The sequence below is a fragment of the Mesoplodon mirus genome (assembly GCF_964341445.2).
Source record: "Mesoplodon mirus genome assembly, chromosome: 9".
NCBI lineage: Eukaryota > Metazoa > Chordata > Mammalia > Artiodactyla > Ziphiidae > Mesoplodon > Mesoplodon mirus.
The window spans coordinates 17510956-17523209 of record NC_138985.1 but is presented as its reverse complement, the minus strand read 5'-3'; the positions used below and the strand labels follow the sequence as shown (position 1 = coordinate 17523209).

The 12254-nt window shown below is 37.3% G+C and overlaps 1 protein-coding gene across 2 annotated transcripts in view; it reads left to right on the top strand.

Annotated features, from left to right (window-relative positions):
* PHTF2 (putative homeodomain transcription factor 2) overlaps positions 1–12254 on the top strand; it is a 129407-nt gene that overhangs the window by 60671 nt on the left and 56482 nt on the right. The window lies entirely within an intron of this gene.

Sequence of the window (12254 nt, the reverse complement as noted above, 5' to 3'; positions counted from 1 at the left end):
GAGGAAACTAAGATTCAGAGAAATCTAGTGGTTTCCCCACAGTCACATAGAGAATGCGTGATGGAGCCAGAATTTAAACCCAGTTGGAATAGGCTACAGAATCTGCACTCCCTTAACTGAGAGTGATTCTGCTCCCAACATGGTATCCAAATCTGGCCTATTTCTTCTGCCACTTTTCTTTCCCTTTGCTGTGGGCTCTCAGGTGGTTGTGGGTGGTGGCATTAAATATGTCCTGTGTGTCTTGTCTCCTGCTTGGACTGTAACCCATGACAGAGCAACAACTGCTCAATAAGTGGAGCAGCAGTTATGCAGTTACTGTTTATTCATACAACTCTCATTTTAGCTTAAATGTATTTGCTTAGTCTATTGGAAGTCTTGTACGTATCCTGACTAGCTTGGTTTTGGTCATTGTTATTTAAGTAAGTTAATTTTTATAAATGCGTGTTTGGCTAGGAGAATTATGATCTGTGTTGTCGCTGAATGCCTTGTCTTGGACTAGGTGAGAAGATGAAGTTTTTTTTGGGGGGGGAGTTTTTTTCCTTAAGCTTGATGTATAAAATATATGCAGCACGGTTAGTGGTAAAGTGAAGACAAAGTAGAATTTATATTTGGCCTTTCACTGTATTTTGAAGATTTAGAAGCTAAAGAAATGAATCCTTATTTTTTTTAAACTAAGCTGTTTATTTTAAGTAATAGCTTTTAAAAAGCTATTTTAAATAGTTTAATAATTTCTTTAAACAATTTTTAATAATTTCCATTCTAATTGTTGAAATAACATTTATTGAAAAATTCAAATAATTATTAATTGCATAATGTTAAATTTTATAGTTTTGGCTGTAAAAGCTTTAACACCTGGGAATTAATGTTATAGGATTGTTAAATAGAGCTCTAGTATTCACACTGAGTAATGTGTTTTTGACCCTCTGATTGATAAAGTAAGGCATATTTGAATTATTTTCCTATGATTAATAATAGCAACTAATAATCTTTTTTTCCTCACTAGCAGGATCTTCTCACAATTCATGATGCAAGGTTAGGTTAAGTAGAAAAGTAGAAGTTAAATTATCTTTGCCAAGATGACTTCTTGGGGAAAGTTTTTAATTGGACAGTACCTTGATTAATAAATTCACTGAGAACACACTGCCATGTACCAGCAAGTTGGAAAATAAACAATCTTCATAAATTATGCAGAGTGGTGTTGGTTTGCATTAACAGCAATGTTCTGGTTAAAGTTGGGCCAGGAAAAAACACCACTGTGTTCTGCTTCTACTTTTCACTACACACGTAAACTGTGCCAACAGCAGACAGCCAAGACCTGGGAAGGAACGACAAACCAGGACTATGTTGGGCCCCTCAGAATTTCTAGAAACTTCTCTGTAGGGCTCTGTTGTATTAATTTTATTCACCTCTATTAGTCATCCATCTCTGTTTCTCCTGTTCACCTCACATCGGAATGGAGAGAGAATTTGACTGGCTCAGTTTGAGTCAGCTGTCTAGCCTGGGATCGCTGTGGAGGAGGGGTGTGTATAGGATCAAATTACACAGATATGATCCTTTAAAGTCCTCCTCAGAGTATAGCAGGACTTCAGTCCTTTATTCTTAGTGATTTAATGATTTTTCTTAAGTATAAATGAGAGGTGTTAAATCAACTATATACTTGCTTTTTAATCTTTAGTTTACAGATTACAGCTGCTAATTAAAGATGGGGGCTTGACACTTGGGGGCTATTGAGGACCCCTGTTATTACACTGTATCACAGCTCTCACTAGCTCTAAGGGTTATTTTTTTAATCTCTTGAGGACTAAAAGGAAATACCAAGAGAGCATTCAGAAGAGACAGTCCATGGCTGCTTCCTTCTGCCATATGGCTAGCCCCTACTGGTTGCTACAGAGGCCAAAGAGCTGATGAGGGCCTTCTCTCCTTGGCTTCTTCCAGAACTTGGAGTTCTCCCAGTTCTACCACAGAGCTGTTTGCCAGGCTCCCTTCCTTCCATTCCCTCCCTTTCCTGTGTGAATCAGTTGAATTCATTCATCACCACCTAATGCAACTTAAGTTACCCGTCTGCCACAAGAGTCCTGTATGGAATGTTGTTGTTTCCTTGGGCACTTCAAATATTTTAGCATTTTGCCTCTTTAACTCATTTTTTCCCTTGATATTCTAGGATATAGGTATCTATCTATCTGCCCTTTTATAGTACTAGAATTTCTGACAGTTTTGTTATTAAGATATAACTTTAGCAGAAAATTTCTGTTATATAACTCATAGGAAAAGCCTTATTTATTTTTATAATGAGTCAAATTGATTTTGAGAAGTGGCAGTTGCTTTCTTAACGACTTGCCCCCTCTATCACAGTACTTTGCCATGAGAAAATGTATTCAAAACCACCTAGCCCAGTACCTAATATGTGATGCTACTCAGATGATATTAGCTTCCACTTCCTCTTGATTTTTTAAATGATGTTTCAATCATAGTTTAAAAGTAATACATGTCTACAATACGAAAAGTGGAAAATGCAGGTAAGTATAATAAAGTCACACAATTACCCTACTGTTAACATTGTGAATTTTCCCCAACAAAATTAGGATTATACTGTATTTAGTTTTTTTGTATACTGTTTTCATGTAAAAGTACTTTCCCATGTTACTAAATACCCTTTTAAAACATAATTTTAAAGAGTATAATATTCTGTTACATAAATATGCCATAATTTATTTATTAAACCCTTCTCCTATTTACATATAGCATTCATGTCATTGAACTAATAATCTCTTCTTTAATAGCTTTATAGATAGAGATTTTTGAGTAAACAGAGAGGAACCTTTTCAGGCTTTTGAGGCATCAGTCCTTATATATGTAACCAGTCTCCCATCTCAGCTGCCATACCATCCCATTCAAGCTCTTTATTCTAGACCTTCTTCATCTTTCTTAGGCTCTGACACCCCACATGAGCATATCCTCCAAGTGGATGACCTCCTCGCCCTGCTGCTCTGGGTCACTCCCGCATGTGGTCACCCTACTTACCCTGCTTAGGCTGTGATTCCTCTAACCCGACAAGGTCCCCCTTTACACTCCACTTTGGCTGATACCCTGCCCTTGTCACCCCTATGTGTCAGACTCTCTGACACCCTGCTTTGGGTCCCCCATGACTCTGCCTCCTCTAATGGCTGTAGTACTGAATTGTTCGGGAGAAGCAGGGGGAAAGAGAAGAGAAGCTACACAGTTTGAAGACATAGAGAAGGGCCTTGCCAAGTGCATAGCATCATGCTTGGCATATTGTAGGTATTTGGTGGCAGGGTGTGTGTGTGTGCGTTTGTGTATCTGATTCTTCCCCTCGTGATCCTGGACTGTTGAGCCTTGGTGGTGAAAGAGGAAATACAAACATAACTCAGCTGACTCCCAGCTGACTGCTTCTAATACCAACTCAGCTGCATTTGCTCTTCCTGGAATCCGTACTCTAAGTCACTCTAGTTGATACTGTATTCTGTCTCCCCGAGTAGTTGTTTCTTACCTTCTTTATTGTCACCCATTTCCCAAACTCCCCAGCTTCCATATCTCAGCTAATGACTTTCCCTACTATTTAAATGAGATTAAGATTATTTGACGTGAATATGTGTACATAACGACTTCAAAATGTTTCAGTATTTTTAACTCTCTTTACCTTCTTTCTTGAAACTCTTTCCTTGTTTGCTATTTATTATAGATATATACTATATTGCTTTTATATACATAAATATATATAATCTTTAATTATCATATATATTAATATACTATACAGTCTCTCCCTAATTTTTCTAAGTCTCCTTACCTAACCTTGATACTTCTCCCCTCCAGTTGAATATTTATCCTTCTTAACATTTTGTTCTTATCTCATTAAGTTATTTTATTTCCCTAGATTATCAAATTGACCACATAATATCAAAACACCTAGTTTATGCTACTGAGTTCCAAATTTTTACCTTCCCAACTCTGAACTCAGACATAATTCCTAACTGTCTTAGAGCTCCAACAACTTTTCTCAAACCTATTTTTTTATTCCATGTCATGGTTAATGATCCCCATGAAGCTCCGGGTACTTAAGCCAGAAATGGTCATCTTTATCTCTTTCCCATGTCCCCATACCCAGTAAGTTTCCTATTCTTGTACATTTTACCTCACAAATACTGCTCATTTTCAGACCAACTCTTGCTGATGTATAGTGCAATAGTCCTTACTTCATTCTGCTTTGAATTATAACTAACTGAATTTTTTTTTCTTTGGATTTATAATTTCTTAGAAGCAGATTCTACCATGATTATCTCTCTTTGTTGAATTAAAGAATACTCTTCTTTTTTTCTATACTTGAGTCAGTGTTTTACTATATCTTTAACTGGCTTTCCTTAGGCAATAGGAACTTGGTCATGATTCATGATTTGATTATATGTATGTGGCCTGTAAAACACTATTCTTAGGGTTAATGCAGGGAAGAGTGTGGTTTTAGATGATGCATAGCCTGACACAATCTGTGGGAAGAGATTAAATGGCCTTAGCTGTTATTACTTTTAATGAATGGAATCTTCGCTAATTAACAAGATTTTAGTATCTGAGGATGTGTTTTCAAACTTTGATGTTTTGATCCAAATGCCAGAGGCCAGCTAGATATGTAGTATTTTAAGATGGATTGAATTCCAGAAATCTGTTTTCTTCCTTTAAAAATTATATTCTCCACCCAAAAAGGTCTTAATTTTTAAAGACTTTTTTAAAAAATTTGCCTTCTACTTAAGCAGCTTTGCTTTTCTGTAGTAATACTTTTGGTTATGATATGATTCTGCTAATAATTGATAGCAGAAGAAATAAATGACAGTTGAAGCAAAGAGACTGCAAAGAAACCTCTTTGCTTATAATTATTCATATTTTTTCCATGACTTACACTTCTTTCCCCAGTTAGGATACAGGTATCCCCGGCTTTTTGAAAATTTGTTTCACACCACTTTGCTTTTACGAAAAGCCTACGTTGGTACCTGTTTTTGCTACCAGAAAAAAATCCAAAGAGGATTTTTGCTTTTACGAAAAAAGGTGAAAAGTGAAATTAGCCTTCAGCATTTATTTTGCAGTGAGTGAGCTGTTCAAGTGGCAGCATGCACCCCAAGCAGAAAGAGTGGCACCGCCAAGCTCCTTCCCTAGGAACTACATGAAGCATCCCAGCTGCCATATCTTTGAACTGTGTCTTTGAGCATCTGCGATTTATCTTGATTTATTTTGTGCATCTGTTAGCAAGATGTGTCTTAAGGTAACTGATGCTTCACTTTACGCCATTTTGGCCTACGAACAGTTTCATAGGAATGCTCTACTTTCGGATAGTGGGAGAAACCATATTTTAACTTGGAATAATTACCCATTTTAGGTCCTTCCCTTCCCCCAATAACTAGAATTATAGGGCAATATTTTAATTATTGGATTAGAAGGCTTCTATGGTTTGGCTTCTCATATGTTTTTTAGAGTTCTAAGAAAAGACTGATTCAGAAGAGCTAAAGATTTGGTAAAATAATTTGGTAGTTGTTATACATTCAAAAGAGTTACTAGCTCTTGCCATGTCTTCAGACCATACCTTTTTTTAAAAAAAATAAATTTATTTATTTTTATTTTTGGCTGCATTGGGTCTTTTTTTTTTTAAATTAGTTTCTGCTTTATAACAAAGTGAATCAGTCATACATATACATCTGTTCCCACATCCCTTCCCTCTTGCGTCTCCCTCCCTCCCACCCTCCCTATCCCACCCCTCCAGGCGGTCACAAAGCACCGAGCTGATCTCCCTGTGCTATGCGGCTGCTTCCCACTATCTATCTGCCTTACGTTTGGTACTGTATATATGTCCATGCCTCTCTTTCGCTTTGTCACAGCTAACCCTTCCCCCTCCCCATATCCTCAAGTCCATTCTCAAGTAGGTCTGTGTCTTTATTCCTGTTTTACCCCTAGGTTCTTCAGGACATTTTTTTTTTAATTCCATATATATGTGTTAGCATACGGTATTTGTCTTTCTCTTTCTGACTTATTTCACTCTGTATGACAGACTCTAGGTCTATCCACCTCATTACAAATAGCTCAGTTTCGTTTCTTTTTATGGCTGAGTAATATTCCATTGTATATATGTGCCACATCTTCTTTATCCATTCATCCAATGATGGACACTTAGGTTGTTTCCATCTCCAGGCTATTGTGAATAGAGCTGCAGTGAACATTTTGGTACGTGTCTCTTTTTGAATTATGGTTGTCTCAGGGTATATGCCTAGTAGTGGGATTGCTGGGTCATATGGTAGTTCTATTTTTAGCTTTTTAAGGAACCTCCATACTGTTCAACATAGTGGCTGTACCAATTCACATTCCCACCAGCAGTGCAAGAGTGTTCCCTTTTCTCCACACCCTCTCCAGCATTTATTGTTTCTAGATTTCTTGATGATGGCCATTCTGACTGGTGTGAGATGATATCTCATTGTAGTTTTGATTTGCATTTCTCTAATGATTAATGATGTTGAGCATTCTTTCATGTGTTTGTTGGCAGTCTGTATATCTTCTTTGGAGTGCATTGGGTCTTTGTTGCTGCACACAGGCTTTCTCTAGTTGCGGTGAGCGGGGCTACTCTTTGTTTTGATGCACGGGCTTTTCATAGCGGCGGCTTCTCTTGTTGCAGACCACAGGCTCTAGGCGCACGGGCTTCAGTAGTTGTGGCACACACGCTCGGTAGTTGTGTCACACGGGCTTAGTTGCTCCGTGGCATGTGGGATCTGCCCAGACCAGGGCTCGAACCCACGTCTCCTGCACTGGCAGGCAGATTCTTAACCACTGTGCCACCAGGGAAGCCCCAGACCATACCTTTTTGTCTGACATCATCATCATTCATAGTTTATATTGTGTAATTAGATGATTCAACTTCCTTATTTGATCCTCATCATTAGAGTTACCTGAGTGTCTGACTATTATAGGAATGTTTGTGTGTGTGTGTGTGTGCACGCGTGTGTAATGGAGAATCAGAAACATTGGACAATATGTTGATTAAAATAGGACGTTGTGGGGCGTGAGCCATGGCCGCTGAGCCTGCACGTCCGGAGCCTGTGCTCTGCAACGGGAGAGGCCACAACAGTGAGAGGCCCGCGTACCACACACACACACACAAAAAGGGCATTATGTAAAAGCAAGAGAATAGGATAGGAGAGCTATTCAAGATACGTAGTAGGTTAGAAACAAGGCTTTACATAGGAGCAGTTATAAGGACTCAGATATTCCTAGGCATTCAACAGCCAAATTTGTTTGAGAGGCAGTAATTATGAGCAAAAAACAGTGAAAACCTATTTGATGTTCAAAGCGTTGAGAGCTTTACTTTGAAATTAAAAGTTTAAAAAAGTCAACCTCAATGTACATCGACAGATGAATGGATAAAGAAGATGTGGTGTATATTTACACAATGGGATATTACTCAGCCATAAAAAAAAGAATGAAATAATGCCATTTGCAGCAACATGGATGGGCCTAGAGATTATCATATTAAATGAAGTCAGACAAAGACAAATATCATATGATATCACTTATATGTGGAATCTATAACTATACAAATGAACTTATTTATAAAACAGAAATAGACTCACTGACATAGAAAATAAATGGTTACCGAAGTGGAAAGGGGGGGCGCGGGATAAATTAGGAGGTTGGGATTAACATATACACATTCTATATAAAGTAGACACACAGCAAGGACCTACTGCATAGCACAGGGAACTATATTCAATATCTTGTAATAACTTATAATGGAAAAGATCTTAAAAAGAATATATATTTGTGTGTGTATGTGTGTGTGTATAATATGTGTGTGTATAATATATATATGTGTGTATAAATAACTGAATCACTTTTTTGTATACCTGAAACTAACACATCATTGTAAATTAACCATACTTCAATTAAAAAATGGTTATAAAAATAAATTTTAAAAAGTTTTAAAAAGTCAAAAGAATTAGTTTCTACTACTTCTGGGAAGAGATTTGTCTGAAAATTAATCAGTAATCCTAATGATTTTAAATGGCCCTAATTGTGTCTTCGGTATGTTTTAGTAATATGAACAGAAGTACCATATAATTTCAGCATGTCCACCATGACAACATAATTTTTTGGATTATAGATATGTTTCATTGGTGATCAGTATTCTCAGATCTACTGTTTTGTTCAGTAACTTTAATTTTGTTAGTTTGCTCAACCCCTCAGTCTCTGTTTCTTATCATACTTGTAGATAGATCATTGTGAGAGTGAAAAACCATATAGTTTAGTTGTCTGGGCAAATGAGATTTTGGGTGTTGACAGCTCTGGTTTCATTAATAAACTATAAGTAATTCTAAAAACCTATTATATTGGTTATTAATTAAGAAAAGGACACTTATCCTTATACCGTGGTTTTTGCTTTCTTCTTGGTACCTTCTGCCCAGATATTTCTAGCTACACTTTTTTTTTTTTTTTTTTGCGGTATGTGGACCTCTCACTGCTGTGGCCTCTGCCGTTACGGAGCACAGGCTCCAGACGCGCAGGCTCAGCGGCCATGGCTCACGGGCCCAGCTGCTCCACGGCATGTGGGCTCTTCCCAGGCCGGGGCACGAACCTGTGTCCCCTGCATTGGCAGGTGGACTCTCAACCACTGCGCCACCAGGGAAGCCCTCTAGCTACACTTTTGGTTCTACTTTAGTAGCACTGAATCTTTTCTCTCCCCATACTGGTACATAAAGAAATTATCTATAGCCATCCAACTCATCATTAGTGAATATAAATGTTATAAATTAATTTAAATATAGTTAACTTCATCAATTTAGAAATGAGGTAATTGAGGCCTGGCTGTTGAGATTTGCCAAGAAAAGAAAGAACTAACATTTACAGAGGACTGACTATATACCAGACACTATCATTTCATATTCCAGTTCTGTGAAGTATGTTCTGTTATCCCCATTTTACAGAATCTCAGGGGTCAAGAAACTTGCCCAAGACCATAAGACTATTCAGTTCTCTTGCACAGTCTAGGGTCTTTTCCACTTCTGTCAGCAAACATTAGAGCTGTTCAACTAAGCCAGTGGAGAAAACAAAGGATTAAGAAACCAACACACTAAATATAGCAAAGGATATTTTCTGATTGACAACTTTTATTTTTATAAAAAGACTCAAAGATAAAAATTAATTATCCTGGGTTGTACTGGTATTAAATCACTATTAAAATGTGGGACCATCATAGGTATAAAAGCAACATTACCTTTGCTTATTAGCGTCTTAAAAAGGTTGATGATGTACGTACAAAAAACACTCACAGAGAAGATAATATATTTACTATCAATTTTGGGATAGAAAGGATCACCAAGGGGGCGGTTATCTTTTTCTTTTACTTTTTCTTTTCTTCTCTTTCTTTTTCTTTTCTTTCTTTCTCCTCCTTCCTTCCTCCCTCCCTCCCTTCTTTTCTTTCTTTTGAAACTGTCTCAAGGGATTCTTTAACCTTTTGCCTTGAGGGTATTCTTACGCTTTTAACAGACACACTCTTGCTGACAGAGGTAGACTCCGTTTGTCCTGGCGCATGATTGGCCTTTGATGTTTGTGGAGTGGGGACAAGCTAGGAGGGGATTTGGGCTCTGTGTTACCTTTTTAAATTCAGTTTGGTGTTTGTGAGAATTAATAGCCTGCTTTTCAGAGTTTCTGAAATGAGATTCCAAAAAATGAAACTGAGCATGGAAATAGTAGGACAAATTAGGGCTTCAACATATAGTATTATGACATGTCTATTCATTAGTTAAAGAACTAAGTGTTTAAAGTATGCGTGCAAATCTGGGCCTCAATTTACCCTGCTTACATTTATTCGTGAACTCTAAATCTCTTATCTAAGCACTTAATCTAGTTAACTATTTGTAACTACCTTTTTGAAGGGACACCTTCTCTTTAGCCTCTTGACATCTGAACCACTGCTCTTCTGAATGTGATGACCTAAGTAGTAATCAGATCACCCAAGAGTAGCTTTTTAAATTGTTTTTCAAAGATACTTCTTTTCTAGGACCATAAGTGATACATGTTTTGCACTTCACCATCTAATTATTACCTGGGTTTTAATATTTGTATTCTTTTTTTTTTTTTTTTTTTGCGGTACGTGGGTCTCTCACTGTTGTGGCCTCTCCCGTTGCGGAGCACAGGCTCTGGACGCATAGGCTCAGCGGCCATGGCTCACGGGCCCAGCCGCTCTGCGGCATGTGGGATCTTCCCGGACCGGGGCACGAACCCTTGTCCCCTGCATCGGCAGGCGGACTCCCAACCACTGCGCCACCAGGGAAGCCCAATATTTGTATTCTTGATACCTTCATTTTCGTTACAATTTTTTTTTCCTTAGAAGTCAGAGCCGACTCCGGCAGACACCTAGACAAAGACCATCTTTTTCTCTACCTACCAGTTCTCTCCTTCTCTCATCCCTCTCTATCTCTCCATCCCTGACTGCCCCTCCCTCATTCCCCTCTCTTTGTCCCGCCCGTCTTTTTCCCCTTCCCCATTTTGTTTGTCTCAGTATATAGAAAGATAAAAAATAAGAATGATGATAGGTGGAGGTAGATAATTCCTTGTAAAGTTAATATTCATTGACAGAAACATATTAATTTCTTAGTTAACTAATTTAAATTACTTTGCAGTTCATCAGACCTGGCTTAGAATCTTGCTTTATAAAAACAGTATTTATCCATTGTAGGGAGAAAAAGTGATATAGGATCAGTGAATATAAAGCAGAAAGTAAAAGAGCTGTCCTCACTATTAATGGCTTTCATGTATCCTTGTAAAATGTCTGCTATATATATTTACATACATACTTACTGTAGCATATTAGCTACATCCACTTGCCTTTTATAAGTAGGTTTTCAGTAGGTCAGAAAGCATCTATTTAAGTTCAATTTTAATCCACTTGATACTACTAAGTTATAGTATCTCAATTTCTTTTCTAATTTTTTTCTTAAAAAAAATTTTTTTTTACCACTTTCAGGACACTGGTCCCTCAGATATTTTCTGTTTGTATTTTTTTTAACCAGTTTTAACATTTGCATCTTATGGCTTCGATCTTAGAAGTGGAAGTAATTGAAGTGTTATGTTCAGAGTAATTAGGAATTAAAGCCTGTGAAAATAAAATTTAGAATTATCCTTGCTGTCATTATGGGGAGTAGTGTAAGGGATCCATATAGGATTGCCAGACCTGTTGTTGAAGATACAACATGAATCTGTAGAGGGCAGTGTTTGATCTTCTGGGACCAGGTGAGAAAAGCTGACTGTAGATCAGCTCTGGTTGGGTAAGAGTACACCTGAGGCTTAAGGTGTTCAGGGCATCTGTGGGAGTAATACCAGAGTATTGATAAACTTCGCTTACTATAACCAGGCACCAGAAAATGAACTTTACTTTCTTAACACGTACAAAACAGTTCGCTGCACATCAAATGTAAATCAGGATTTCAGTCCTCTCTTATAATACAATAGAAACAATGTTTTTCCCTCCTTGAAACACATTGTCACGTGAAGAATATGGTTGAAAATTCATAAAACTTCTCATACGTTAATTACCTAGGTATTTCTGTCTACCAACAAAACACTGTTTGCATATATATCCTTTTGTTCCCATAGAATGTTAGGCACTTTTCTAAACACCCAAAACAGTGGAGGCATTTTGTGGGTCAGGAAAGAGCAGTTAGGAGGTAGCTTAAATTTGAAAGTGGCCAAAATATTACATAATATTTTTCCCAATTAAAGAACATATTATCTGATTAAAATTCCTGTTCTGTTAGATATATGTTACTACTGAGCTTCCTTTAATCTTTTGTATGACATTAAAAAAATAATGTAGTTATTTTCTTCCTGATTTTTCACAGAGAACTATATTTGAACTTGGCCTTGTTATTTACTTTTTTTGTAGAAGAAATACAAAAAAGAAACAGCTATCAAGTTTAGGTGATTTAGTCAAGTCTGCCAAGTACGTGTATGTCCGAAGTAATATAGAACCTTTGAAAAACTTGTCAAATTGTTTTTAAAATTTTTTTTTAACACAGCCTGCAAATTATTCTTGATCCATGACCTTAAGTCTTGGGAAGATGGTTCTTCTCTTCTTCAGTCTGTTTCACTTCTTTTCTTGCTCAATTATGATTGACTATAAGATTATGTTTCTTTCAAGGGAAAAGCTTGACCCCAGCTGCAGATGTTCTAATCTTCTATCTTGCCAGATTTCAGAGTGGAAGAAAGTGAGG